The sequence below is a fragment of the Corvus moneduloides genome, chromosome 12, assembly GCF_009650955.1.
Source record: "Corvus moneduloides isolate bCorMon1 chromosome 12, bCorMon1.pri, whole genome shotgun sequence".
Classification (NCBI taxonomy): Eukaryota; Metazoa; Chordata; class Aves; order Passeriformes; family Corvidae; genus Corvus; species Corvus moneduloides.
Window position 1 is genome coordinate 1714458 of NC_045487.1, and position 14951 is coordinate 1729408.

Sequence of the window (14951 nt, forward strand, 5' to 3'; positions counted from 1 at the left end):
AGAAAGGGGGAAAATGGTACAGAAAGGGCGTGGGATAAAAAGGGGGTAGAAAGGAGGGGAAAATGATAGAAGGGGTGTGTGTGGGGGGAAGTGGATAGAAGTGGGGAAAAAGGCTTCATGCCGAATGTGGCACCGGAGGAAAAGTGAGCCCTGCAGCTGCCCAGGGTGCCAGGGGCCGGGATGTGCCAAATCCCTCGGGACACACCCCCACCCCCACCCCCACCTCTTCAATCAGCCCCGGGCCAGAGCCTTAATTAAAAAAGCTGCTCCAAACTATCAGATAATGGATTGCATTTCCAGGCCCCTCTGGAAAAGCGGCTCCGCTGGCAACGCTTCCAAAGGGCTGCCAGAGCGGGGAGCGCTGCCAGGTTCGGGTTCCGATATCAAAGGAGCTCATCCCGCGCTCCAGCAGCTCCCGCTTGCTCCGGAGTCAATCCAGAGCCACCTCTGGAAGCAGCTGTGCTTGATCTGGGGAGCAGATCCCGCCTTGGGAAAAGCCTGGGAAACGCTCCCTCTCCGGGCAGGAGGATTTGGGAGGTTTCCTCCCCCCATTTCTGCTGGGGGGGTCAGAGTAAAACAGGGAAATCACTCCAAAGTAATGGAATCTTTCACTCCGGGGTCAGCACATCTCCCACAGCACCCGGTGCCACCTTCCCGGAGCTCCCTGGAGTATTCCCGGAGCTCCCCTGAGCATTCCCGGCTCTCGCTGAGCGTGGAGAGCCCTCCTTTAATCCCGGCAATGGAGTGGAATTGCAATCAAACCCCTGGCCTGGAGTCCATCCAAGCCCCTGGAAGAGCAGATCCCTATTCACAGCAGCGGCTGCAGAAATCCTTGGAAATCCTTGGAAAAGGCAATTTTTGACGGCGATAACCGGGATGCACCAACTCCTGCCTGGGTTTGAATTGCTCACATTGAATTATTGGGAGTTTAGCAACTTTTTCCCCCCCTATTTTTTGGTGTTTTTCCAGCTCCACAAGGGAGCAAACATTTCCTGGCATCTCTGGGATACGGCTGGGACATGGAAAAGCTCCCATCCCTGGGTTTACTCTCCAATCCCCTATGGAAATATGGGGTGTGAGTAAATAAATATATTAAAAATATGAGAGCTAGATAATGGATGATGTGTGGATACAGAGAAAAATAGGGTGAATACATGAAAATACGGTGACTATACCAAAAAATGGTGAATTTAATATAAGGTGCACATGGAAATATATTAAAATTTACTCTAATATATATAATATATGGGGTTTATATATATGGTGTATATAATACATGGAACATACCTAGAAAATATAGATATTAAAAATAAATATGTAAAATAAGAGCCACTCTTTCGGATCCAAAGCCCTCCCAAGGCCTCCGCAATTCCAGCCAAGGACGATTTTGGATGAAAGCCAGAATTAAACTGTTGGGTTTTTTGCCCACTTTGCCTCCAGCCCATCCCAACAACCCTGAGCTCTCCATGGGGGAACACTCCAGGGTGCTGCTGGTGGCATCCCAGTTCTCCCAGTAGCTTCCCAGTGCTGCACTGGTTTAGCTGCTTCTTTTCTGAGTTCAACACACGTGGATCCCCCCGAGCAGCAAATCCATACATCCATCACAGATATTCCAGGGAAAAGGGTACCCTGTGCTGGATTTCAGCCTCTGTGTGGCAAACATCCCTGGGAACGGAGCACTCCCACCCAGGAGCAGGGATGGAGGAGGGAAGAAGGCTCCCGAGGGAAATCCAGAGGAACTTTGGAGCTGCCCCAGGTCTTGGCTCCAGCTTCCCGATATTTTTGGAAGCCTCATTCCGAGGGCAAAGCGATGCAATTTAAAATTCACGCTGGATCCATGGATTTGTGTTGATCCCTCATGGAACTGTCCCAGAGAAACTTCTCCTTGTGCAAAACAAAACCCCTGGGCTGGGTCCCCCCTTCCCGGCCCTGCCTTGGCCAGGACGTTCCTCATGGATCAGAAATCCAACCCAGGCGCATTTTCCTGCAGGAATCGCCTCACCAGTAAATATTCCTTAAAAACTGCATTTAAGGAACCCCCACGCCATCCTCTGGAGGCCTCAGAATTCCCTGTTTGCCCAGGAACTGTGCCCTGGCTCTTCGGCACCTGGAATCTCTCCCATGCTAATCTAACTCACATGAGAATTTTCTAGGAATCAGGTGGGCGCCAAAGAATTTTTATCTTACCCTTAAAAATGTTTTCTGAGTACTGCTGGGTCTGTTATTTTTAATTAACTATAATAAGATATTAATTGTCCCCCATTAATGCACTGAGGTGCTGGTTCATATGGAGCATTCCCACCTGATTTGATCCCCTTTATCCAGAGGCTCCCAGCATCCTGCTGCTGCTGGACAGGGAATTTGCGGGATCACTGCCATGACCCGGATCAGGATTTGGCTTCCTGGTTTCTCAGCTCCACCAGGAGGTTCCCACCGCTGGAGCGAGATGGTTCCAAGGAAGGGGCTGAGGATCCAATCCCAGAGACCAGCCAGGGGTTGATTTGTGGATTTCCAGGATGGTTTGGGCTGGAAGGGACCTTAAAGCTCATCCCATTCCACAGGCAGGGACACCTTCCACTATCCTGGGCTGCTCCAAGCCCATCCACTCACGGATGGGAATTTTGCAGGCAGCACCACTCATCTTCCCCATTTTCTTGCTCTTTCAGGCTCCTCAAACCCCCAATCCAAGCGGCTCCAGATGGGAAATCAGAGACCAAGGCAGGGCAGATTATCCCTGTGCCAAGAGATTTGGAGCATCCCTTCCCAGCCCTTCCATCTGGGAACGCTGCTAAGGAAAGGAGAGCAGTGGAGCCACGGAGCAGAGCTCCAGGGTGTGGCAACTCCAGAGGGAAGCAGGGCAGGGATGAATGGAACCTTTCACGCTGCTCCAGGGGAGCCGGTGGCACCGGAGCCCGAGGAATTCCCGAGCTCCGCAGCGGGCGGGGAACATTCCGTGGGACACAGGGACACAACTCCCTTTAAGCGGGGACAGGGAGAACCACGGAGGAGCTGCAGGAAGGGGGGGAATAATGCCTGGATCAGCAGTGGGGGGGCTGCAGGATCCCGTTTTCCCAGCGCTGAAAGCTGTCCTTATTTTTGCCTGAAATTCTGTCTCCGAGGGCTCCCGAACATTTACATTTTCCTCGGAGCTGTGGAGTTTTATTCACGGGGAAAAAGCTCTGCTCATAAAGGGCTGCATTGAGGCTCACACTTCCATACCTTGAGCTCCATCCACCTCAGACAACCGGCCTATTTTTCCCTGCTCCACATTGTGAAGGAATTATTCCCGTCTCCACGCGCCCCACACACCCCCAGCCGAGCCATGAATGGCCGCAGTGTCCGCAGGCTGCTCCCGAAACCCTCGGAAAAGGGGGGAAAAAAAGCGCCAGAAAAGCCGAAGGACGGGGTATAATGATCCCTTCACGCTCTCCAGCCGGGATTATTTCACCTCCACGCCCTCCTCCAGCTCCTTTTCCCGCTTGAAAAATAAATATAGAAGGGAAAAAAGCCGAGGAAACGATTCCTTAGTGCTGCCGCACAAAAATCCCGTGGCCTCACTCCCTGTTGTCTTCCTCCCGTGGCCAGGACAAACTCCAAACTCCAAACTCCTTGTGGGGAGATTACTACGGGGAAATGTTTTCCCTCCCACACTCTCGGCTCCCTTGGAATTCCTCCTATGAAACTCCGCTGGAAGCTTCTCCCCATTCCCAGAAGTTCTGGGTACCTCCAGGCCACAGGCAAAGCCTGGGATGAGGCTGGGAAGAGGTGGAACGAGCTGGGGAGGTCTCAGCCCTCCCCTCCATGGCCTGCATCCATGGATTTGGGCAGCAGGGCCATTCCCTGCTCATCCCAGTTCCACCAGCTGGGAATACAGCACTTATCCCAGTTTTTCTAAGTTTTTCCCAGAGCAAACACCTTTGTTTGACCCTTCATCCCTCCTGCCCCGCGCAGGGAATCCCATCTCGCTGCCCCACATCCCGACAAAGCTTCCCTCGCCCCAAATCCCTCTCCTGGGGGGAGAACAGCATTCCCGACAGGCAGCAGCACCGGGATCGCTCCCAGCATCCCTGCTCAGCCCAGGATGGCTCCGGAGGCAAAGAGGAGCCCTGTGTGCCTCGGGAACGCCGCCCCACGGACACATAGGTGCCATTATGCTCCGCTGGCCCCAAAGCTCGGGGATAATATTTTTTTTAGCACCGGACTAAATATTTTTAACATATGCAAACATCCATGACTGAGGCAGCCACAGAGCCCGGGAGCCGGGATGCTGCTGCTTCCAGGACGGAACAATGTCACCTTTCTCCTGCCTGTCCCCGGCACGACCAGAGGGATGGGGGAAAAGGGGGAAAGCCAAACGTGGCAGCTTTCCAGGGTGGATTTTGCAGCGGGGAAAAGGGGGTCTGGGTTCCTCCAGGGATGCACAGAGCAGCGGTTTGTGTCTCCAGCAAACATTCCCTGCGTGTGCCCGGCTTGGCAGAGGGGAAGCATTCCCGGCTTTAGGCAAACAAAAAGGTGCTGGGTCAAATAAGTGGAGCAGAAAGTTCTGCTGGAGGGAAGTAGGTCAGTCCTGGATGGAGCGGCACGGCCGGGAATGTGCCAGCCTGGCTGGGAATGAGCCCAGCATTCCTGCTTTGTGGAAGGGGAAACTGAGGCACGAGGCCAGGGATGTGCCAGACCCAGCATTCCTGCTCTGTGGAAGGGGAAACTGAGGCATGAGGCTCCCGGGAGGGATGCTGTGCCAGGGATGCCCTGGGATTGGGGGCCAGCTCCAGATAAATGGATTTGGGTAGATGGCCCTGTGTTCGTGCTGCTGTTTGCGGTATCCGTGGTTATCCAGGAAAGTCTCCTTGTGGATTTGTACTTCAGGAATCTTTGTGGGAGCCCATCCTGGGGTTTCAGCGGCTGTTGAATGGCAAAGGAGGCTCACACAGGGGTTATTCCGGGGAGGAGAGGGGCTGTGGGATGGGATTTTGCTCCATGGAAGCTCCCTGGCCCCGGTGGGCACTGTCTCCCATTCCATGAATTTCTGGCTCCCTCTCTCCAAGCAGCCCAGATGTTTCTCCCTGCTCAACATCTGCAGCTCCTGTGTGCAAGATGTTTCCAGGGGCCAGATGTGGACCCTGGGCTTCCCATCCTCCCATTCCCCTGGAAACGGGCACATCTGCATGGGAAAAAGGGCTGGATTGGTGAAAGGATCCACATCACCTCCCGTAACCGAGGGCCACCAAATCCCTCCCGGAGCTGGCTGGGATCAACCTGCCTGGGCTGGGATATGGGATTGAACAGGGGCACATTCCTGCTGCTCCTTCCAGACATCGGGAGCAGCTCTCGGTGACCCAAGGCACCGATCCAGGACAATCCCAGGAACAGTTTCCCATCCCAGGGGATGACATCCCCCTGGAGCCGGTGAAGGCAAAAGGGGAACCCCAGGGTCAGATCTGCCCTGCACTGGGGCTGCTCCCAAATCCCCCCTGGCCTTGGCATGGGACTTGGATCTGCTGTTGGATACCCCGGGATCGGGATCTGGGTGCTGGATGCCCCAGGATTGGGATCTGGCTGCTGGATAACACGGGATTGGGATCTGCTCCTGGGTTTCACAGGACTGGGATCTGCCTGCTGGATAACACGGGACTGGGGTCTGCTCCTGGATCTCAGAGGATTGGGATCTGGCCGCTGGATGTCCCGGGACTGGGATCTGGCCGCTGGATGTCCCGGGACTGGGATCTGGCTGCTGGATGCCCCGGGCTCTCCCAGCTGGAGCCGCTCCGCCGACGTGAGGATTTTGCTGCTGGCTGTGCCGGCCCGGCTGGGACGTGCGGATTTGGGATCGGGACACGGAGCCCCGGCTGCTTTCAGGCTTCTTTTAGAACTGGAATCAAAACAACCAAAGCTCCCCGGCCTCTGCTCCTGCCGAGCCAAAGAAACTCCGACGCTGCGCGGGAGCGGGAAACGGAGCGAGAGCTGGGAATGGGCAGGAGGGAAACGTGGCTCCAGGGAATTGGTGGCACTGGAGGGGTCACTGGGGGGTGGCACCGCGCTGGTCCCAGCGCTCTGCCCCATTGCCGAGGCTCCTGTTCGGTTTGGAGGGATGCGGGATCCTGCTGGTGCCCCGATGCCGCCCGGCTGTGTCCCCGTTCCCGGCTCCCAGGCTGCCGTCCCCTTCCCTCCGGGAATCCGCCACGAATCCGGGGCTCCGGCAGCGGTTTCACCTCGCAGGTGTGAAACTCCGGGGCTCCATTTCCCGGCTGTTCAGGTGCAGGAAGATTGGGATTGTGCCAAAATAGGCACCGTGGGGGCGGCCGCGCGGTGCTAAACCCTTCCCTGTGCCCGCGGGGTTGGAGGGATGCTCTGGAGCATCCAGCGGGATGGGGCGCAGCCAGGCCCGGCTCCCGGCTCCCTTCCCGTGTCTCCAGCGGCTGTTGAGGTGCAGGATCCTGTGCCAGAGGTGACTCCAGGGTGACTGCTGGCATGGGCACGAGCAGGAGCCACCTTTCCCAAGGGTTTGGCATCGATTCCATGGCAGAGCTGTCCCCGCTCCGGGATTTCCATCTGTACGCTGGGATTCCTGAGGGAGATCGCTGTTTCAGGGTGTCCTCAGAAAAGCTGGGAATCTTCCAGGAGTGAGGCAGCTCCTTCCCCAGGGCAGGGTGTCCTGGAGCCTGGCACCCTCTGGCAGCCACGGGGGTCACCTGCCCAGAGTTCTTGATTCCATGGATTGTGCTTGGCACTGCAACAGGACTGATTTTCCTTTTCCATTTCCAATCAACCATGGATTTTCCAGCTCCACCATTTCCAAACAAACCTCCTCGGTGTCACCTGCAGAGGCCAGAGCAGCCCCGAGTCCATTCCTGCCTCAAGCCCTGCCGAACCCGGCCGGAATTCAATCCTTTTCCTTTCTTTTTTTTGGCATTTGGAGTTGAACAAGAGCGATGAGGAAGGAACAGCACCTTCCTCTTCCTCCTGTCCCAGACCTGGCCATGCTCCAGTCCTGCAGGGATCATCCCAGAGCTACTCTGGATGGATCATGGCTGATCCATGGTGCTCTGGAGACTTGGGACACTGCATCCAGTCCTTCTGCATCCCCCAAAGTCACCACAGCCAGGAGCTTTCCCAAATTTCTCCTAACACCAAGCAGGCTTTCCTTCACTCCCATTTCCATCCCAGCTCCTTCCCACCACCCAGACCAGACCCTCTTTAAAGTTTTATTGGAGCTGCAGTGGCTCAGCCGGAATTCTTCTGGAGCATGCGAATAAAAAGCAGCTTTTCAGAGGGTTTGGAGCTGCTGGAGGGTTAAAAAATCATAAAAAGAGGAGGACGAAGAGGAGGTTTCTGCCCTGGTCTGGGTCTTTGCTCTACACAGACTTCATTCCCAGCCTGAAGTGCTCGGGATGGAAGGACACTCCTCAAGCACTGCAGAATTCCAGGGAAGTGCCTTTCCTCCAAATTATGGCAGAGGAAATTCAGTATTTTTTTAGGACTTAGATTCGCATGACAACGACCGGCGTGGGGAGAACAATTCCATCGCCACACTCCACACAAACTGCTCCCAACAACCTCCCACCAGCTCCAGCTCCAGCTCCAGCTCCAGCCCCACCACGGCCCCGGCACCGCCTGTCCCCAGCTGCCACCTGCAGTGCCAGCACACGGTCCCAGGGCCACCCCTCTCCCGTGGGAGGCAGAAGGTGACAAAGCTCTGACAGGACAAAGGGATGCGGCCTCAGGCTGGGCCAGGGGAGGCTCAGGGTGGACAGCAGCAGGAATTTCCCCATGGAAAGGGAGCTCAGGCCTTGGAACTGCCCATGGAGGTTTGGGGTCCCCATCCCTGGAGGTGCCCGAGGCCAGGTTGGAGCAGCCTGGGATAGTGGAAGGTGCCAGGTTTGGAACTGGATGAGGTTTAAGGTCCCTTCCCACGCAAAGCATTCCATGATTCCATGATTTTAATACAGGATGGGGGCTGGGGAAAGAACGGAGTCACCGTCAGGGGTGAGAGGAAAGGTCTCTCAGCTCGGTGGTGGGAAGAGGAAGGGATTTGGTGCTGCTTTGCCCAGAAATGCCCCGTTTCTGCTGGCACACAGACCCAATGCCAGCAGAAATGTAGGGAAAACCATTTGGAATGTGGCTTTGGCCAACATTCCCGGAGTTCCAAACCAAAAGAGAACAAATCTGCAGATCCATCGAAATGGATGAAGATAAGGTTTTTTCAGCCACCCAAAAACCACTTGGGAATCTGGAGCTGGAGATGGAGCCACTTTTGGGCTCCACTCCCCCAAAAAGTCTCTCCATGGCCATGGCCTTGCACAACCCCACAGTGCCACCAGCCTGGGCTAGCCAGCCCCAGAGCCCAGCCCCAAATCCCAGACCCTTCCGAGATGTTCCTGAGGAGCACCAGGAGAATCCAGCACATCCCCAGTTCCCGGAGGAGCAGGACCTCCATCCCTGAGCTGCTGGATCCAGGAGCAGCCGAGGCACGGAGTTATTTGTGTTTGGATAAACACCGACACATCTGGGGAGCAAAAACAGCAAAGGGAAAACCAGGAGCGAGTTCCCCAACCAAAACTTCCCGGGCGGAAATGCAGCACAGGTGAAGGAGCCCAGTCCATGGCCCTGACCGTATTTCTGCTTCCTGCACCAAATCCTGGTGGTTCTTGGCTCCAGTTATTCCATGCAGAGGGAATTCAGCCCTCTGTGAGCAGCTGGGAAGCAGCCCCGGCCTCAGGGCCTTTTCCAGCACTAAAATCCCACTTAGAGCTGTTGGTCCCAACCAAACAGTAGTGGATTTGTGCCATAAATCCCCGTTAATGGAACGATCTCCACTGGCTCATTCCCGTTTTCCAGAGGGGAGGAGGTCTGTGGGAGTGGGCACACACCTCCCCTCCTGCAGGAGCAGCCAGCGCTTTCCGTTCGAGGGCTGCCCATTAAACGTCCGGATTCATCTGCGGAATCCAAATACTTCAAATCCCGACGCACTTAAACACACAGAGGTCTCGTGGAGTCATGACAAAAGCCCCCCACTTCATCCATGAGCACGTTATCCATGGGAACGGGGGGGGGAGCATGGCGTGTTTATTCCAAGGGTGGGAATATCCCACACGTGCCACATGGGCATGGAACAGCTTTGAGCTCTGAGGGGAAGGAGGATAAACCCAGCACGGGAGGAATCCTTGATTTATTGCCACGTATCCGAAATATCCCAACTTTTTAGCGGGGCCTGTTGCAATAGGACGCAGGGAATGGCTTCCCAGTGCCAGATGGGATTTTGGAAAGGAATCCCTTCCTTGGGAAGGTGGGCAGGCCCTGGCACAGGGTGCCCAGAGAAGCTGTGGCTGCCCCTGGATCCCTGGAAGTGTCCAAAGGCAGGTTGGAGCAGCCTGGGATAGTGGAAGGTGTCCCCATGGCAGGGGTGGGATGGGCTGGGTTTTGAGGTTCCTTCCAACCCAAATAATTCTGGGATTTTATCTGGGGGCTCTGTGGGCTTTCAGTGACTCCACGTGACACCAGGAGGACCCTGAACTTTGGGTTTTCATCCTGATGCCCTCCTAATGGAGAGCTGTCCCATGGGATGCATCCTGGTGGATATACCCCCATGGGGTAGCATCCTGGTGGGATTCATCCTGATTTGGGACTTTCCAATGGGCTGCATCCCAATGGGGCTGCATCCTCCTGGGATACATCCTGCTGGGATACATCCCAATGGGGCTGCATCCTCCTGGGATACATCCTGATGGGATACATCCCAATGGGGCTGCATCCTGCTGGGATACATCCTGGTGGGATATATCCCAATGGGGCTGCATCCTGCTGGGATACATCCTGCTGGGATACATCCCAATGGGGCACATCCCAATGGGGCTGCATCCTCCTGGGATACATCCCAATGGGGCTGCATCCTGGTGGGATAAATCCTGATGGGATACATCCCAATGGGATACATCCTGGTGGGATATATCCCAATGGGGCTGCATCCTGCTGGGATACATCCTGCTGGGATACATCCTGCTGGGATACATCCTGCTGGGATGCAGCCTGGTGGAGGGTTGTTCATAGGGTGCATCCGGACAGGGCTGCATCCCAGTGGAATGTACCCCGATGGTTGCATCCTGGTAAGACTCATCCCGATTTGGGACTATCCAAAGGGATGCATCCCAGTGGGCTGTATCCTGATGGGATCTTCCCGGTGGGGGCTGCCCGGTGGAGTTCACCCCCGGTGGGATCCATCCCGAACGCTGTGCATCCCGGTGGGATCCATCCAGCCGGGATTTTTCCCGCTGTATGTTCGCGCGTGGCAAACAGGTGGCGATGTTGTACTCCAGGATTTCAGCTTCCCGCCCCAAAACGCCGGCTGCTGGCCGAAACCCGCTCGGGAGCCTCCCGGGAGCCTCCCTGGCCCACGTTCCCCCCAGGAATCCTTTGGGAGCCAAGAAGAGCGGTGCCGCGGTGATCCCAAGCTTTATCCTGCACTTCAATTAGGACAAACTCGAGCCAAAGCCTCTCCTTCCATTCCCTTTGGATCAAGGCATGGGACAGAACCCCATTCCTTGGAAGTGCATTTTCCCCTTGAGCCTGGGAGCGAGGAGGAGGGTCAGGGTGCTCTGGGGAAGGTGCATCATCCCATGGATGCAGACACGGGAATTGTGTTCAGGATGCAAGGACGGGACACACGAGGGTGTCAAGCAGAGGGAAAAATGCCCGCAGGGAAGCAGAGATCCATCCTGGAAGATGATCCCACCCACGACATGGACCTGCACTTCCCAGGCTGGAATTCTGCGGGATCTGTGTGCACAGAGCCTCTGGAGCAGCGGGAATGGGGGGATCTCCCGCGTGCCTGGGGCGTCGGAGCAATTCCTCATCTCGGAGGGAAAGAAGAACCTGGGATGTGCTGGATGCTCCCAGGGATTGCTTCACGCGTGATCCCAAGGGATGCAGCACAGAGGGGACAGCGCCCCCGCATTCCCCGCGGAGCACCCGGAGCGATGCCGCCCCAAATTCCCACAAATCCAGAAGCTTCTGAGGGCTTCGCATCCCCACACCCTGACTTCCCAGAGGAGCAAATCTGAAGGCGCCGGGGTCGTTCTCTGAACCAAGTCTCTGTTGGAATCTGCCTCCTGCTCCCCATCCTCCCGAGGGAGAGCTGGAAGCTCCGGGAGAGGCTCCTCCAAGCCTTGGCCACGCCCCAGGACATCGGGCAGTGCCACGTCCCGCAGTGGTGCCACCTCTCCGCCAAGTCCTCGTCACTGCCACCGCAGCCAGCCGGGCTCCTGGGCGATGCCAGAGGGTGCCAGGCAAAGGGACAACAGCTCCAGAGGCACCCGGATAAAGGTCTCCATCCTTTTCACAAGCGCCGCCTGCCCAGGAAAAGCTGGATGCGCTGTGGAGGTGGCAGCCACAAATCCCAGGGGATCCTCAGCAGCTCCTGGGGTGCCAGAGGCTGGGAAGGTGAGGGAGCATCCACAGGAATGGGGAAGAGTGGCGGGATGAGAAATGATGGGAATGAAGGCGGCGAAAGCAATTCCCAGGGCGAGGTGGAATGGGCTCTGTGGCGGGATGTGTTTAAAGGGGTGTTGGGAAAAGCAGCCGCACTTCCCTGCTCCCAGCGATTCCCTGACTTTCCGCAGCTTTTCCGTGCCCCTCCTGCAGGAGCTGGGTTCTCCTGGCTCACCCACGCTGCGCCCAGCCTGAATTATCCATCTTGGAGAGGGCACGGGAGACATGGAAGGTCACAACCACACCACTGCGGGAGCCAGGTCCCCTCTACCAACCCGAATCCCACCCTTTTCCCACAGCCGGCATCACTGGGAAGCCAGACCCTGCAGCACAGCCCATGGGATGGTGAAGCAGCCCTGGCATGGACACTTTTCCTTGCAGCAAGGCTGGCTGTCCCCAAATCCTGAGAGATTCTGGGAGCAGAACATTCCAGGAGATCCAGGGAATGCCTCTGCTGACGGGCTCAGACAGACGGACATCTGTCCATGGACAGTTATTTAGGCAGAGCTAGGGAATGGCAGCTCAGGGCTGGAATAAATCCCCCTGCACATGGAAAATGCCTTTCCAGTGCTTCCAGCCCTTCCAGCGGCAGCATCCTGGGAAAGCTGCCTTGGGAACAGCACACTGGATAAAATCACTGATTTTCCCAAGGTTTTGAGTAGATGTCAGTTTTGTGTTCACTTGGTATTCCCTGGAATGGGAATCAGCAGCAGGATGGGCACCTCCAGGAATGATTCCTGGTTTGTCAGCTTTGGATGGAGCCCAGGCATTTCCCTGGGAATACTCAGCCCTGTAGGGGGGGAATTCTGTGGAATAGAATCCTGCAATGGTTTGGGTGGGAAGGGACCTTAAAGCTCATCCCATCCCAGCCCTGCCATGGGCAGGGACACCTTCCACTGTCCCAGGCTGCTCCAATCTGGCCTGGGACACTTCCAGGGATGGGGCAGCCACAGCTCTCCTGTAAAACCTGTGCCAGGGCCTCCCCAAAATTATCCCAGAGCGATCCATTCCTTGAGGATCTGCATCAACCACCACTGGGATAACGCCCTTCCTTCCACACTCGGATTTCTCTCTCAGCTGGTGCCGAGTCAAGGCTCAGTGACCTTCAAGACACCCAAAATTCCCAGGAAAAGAGCACAGGGCACCGGGAACATCCCGCAACAGCCCTAAAAACCCAGCCCCGAAGGACGGGAACGTGCAAATGCCGGCTCCTCGCTCCTGCTCTCCCGGCAGCCAGAGAAACGCTCGTTGTGTGGAAGCATCGTAAATATCCCAGGATCGGCCGTCTCCAAGGGCTGGATGTGTGGATGCTGTCATCGAGGAAGGAGCAGGGAGCAGCAGCCCCACGCTCCTGACTCACCCAGTGGAGACGCTGGGAAGCGGCCGCTGTTCCCTGTTTCCATAATCTCCTACATTTTATTTGCCTGAGGTTGTTGGTAACTGTTGCTTAGTAGTGGCCACGGGCTCTTTTAACACCTTTCTGCTCCAAGCTCCGCCAGCCAAAAGGGATGGGGCACATTCCAAGAGGGTTTGGAGCCCATGGGATCCATGGGAAGCTTCCCCTGGATGATTTTTGGGTCTCGGAGTGCTGCAAAGCCCCCGAAATCTGCAGGAAAAATCCCAACAGCACAAGGAGTGACCGGGAGGTTTGCATGGGATGCACATATCCAGAAGGTTATGGAGCAGTTCCAGCTGAAACAGGGCTTGGAGATGGACAAAATCCATGTGCTGCTTGGGAAGAGGGGCATTCCAGCATTCTGGGTTCTGAAACGTGCTCCCATCTCCCTCTGAAGGCAGCCAGAGCCAACCCCAAGGTCAGGCTTTGCCACCCACAGCAGAACACATCTGGACCCGCTGATGAGTGCGATCAAATCCTCCCCACATCACAAAAGGAGGAATTGGGAATTTGAGCTCATTCCTTGGGCAGCTCGGTAGAGACGCAGGCCTGGATCAGGCAGGACACACCAGGGGAATCTCAGATTTGGGGAATCACCCTGAGAGCTGGGAGAGGGAAGCGCGGCTGAGAAAGCAGCACAGAGATGGGACACATCACCAAGGGTCAGGGAATTCCAGGATCGCAGCGTGGGATTGGAAGGGACGCTGGAGATTATCCAGTCCCACCTTGGACACCTTCCGCTAGCCCACGTTGCTCCAAGCCCCATCCAACCTGGCCTGGGACACTTCCAGGGATCCAGGGGCAGCCACAGCTGCTCTGGAAAATCTCTGCCAGGGCCTCCCCACCCTTCCAGGGAGGAATCTCTTCCCAAAACCCGGTCGCCTGGCCTTGCCACCAGTGGGTTGCTGAGATGTCCCCCTGGTGTGCAATGCACGTGGACAAGGTGCTTTTCCTGGGAGCACAGGGATCCTGAAAAGGGACAAACTTCCCAGGAAGGTGATTCCACGGGCATGGCAGGAGGGCACTGAGCTGTTTTCCAGGGATGGGGTTTGCAGGGCTCTGCCTTTAGGGTAACTCTCACTTTTTGGGATATGAGGAAAGGATGCTTCCACACAGGATTAAAAATGTCATCGTGCCACCAGCCCTGCTGTGAGTCCCTAGGCCCACGAATCCAGTAAATGCTGATATCCCGTTAACCCCATATGGATAAAATCAGGAGATTTCAGTTTTTACGGATGCATTTTTGCAGCAAGGAGCGGGGTATTCCAGGAGATCCCCCGAACTCGGGAGCTGAGTTTCTGCCTGCCTCAAAATCCTCACAGTGCCACAAGCTTGGACACTTCTCCGAAAGGAAAACTAAAATTCCATGAGGCAGAAAACACAAAATTTGGGAACAGCCAGACCGAGGATCTGCACAGCGCTAACCCCGAGGCAGCCGCTGAGTCACCAGCTCGTTTCTAACCGCTGGAGAGTGATCTGTGCTCGGCTTATCCCAGGAATAACCCTGGAATCATCATCCTGAACGGGTTAACCTCGACTGTTTAGGAGCGAAACCTCGCCTGCATATTTTTCTTGCATTTTCCATAAACAAAAATGCAATGTTTTCGTGGGGGAACATCTTATAAATTAAACAGCCCTGACGACTCATCAGCTCCAGCGTAGATTTGGCCACGCTGGAGTTGCCGGGTTTAGCCCTCAGGCTTAACTAAAAATTTGTCCTAAGTTTCTCAGTTATCCCCAAAACCCGGTTTTTTTACAGCAAAGGTAGGACCCGTGAGGCGCCGATCCCCAGAGAAAGGCTCCAACCTTTGCACAGTTTCTTTGCAAAGTCCCACAAGAGGAGAAGGATGTTTTTTAATGCTCTAAAAACCACCCACGGGTTTTTGCAAGCGGGACTAAGGCAGCTGCTCCTGCTCCGAGCAGCTCTGTACCTGGACACCGCCGGACTCTCCGGGACATCTCCATCCCCCAGACCCCGCTTCCCAAACTTTCCAGCTGCAGAGCCAGCAGCGTTTGCTTGCAGAAGCAGCCCCCTTTCCCCACCCCCAGCAGTGCCACAGCCCGAGCGCCGGCG

The 14951-nt window shown here is 55.9% G+C and overlaps 1 protein-coding gene across 4 annotated transcripts in view; it reads right to left on the reverse strand.

The window, feature by feature from the left end:
• ZNF469 (zinc finger protein 469) overlaps positions 1-14951 on the reverse strand; it is a 184453-nt gene that overhangs the window by 43320 nt on the left and 126182 nt on the right. The window lies entirely within an intron of this gene.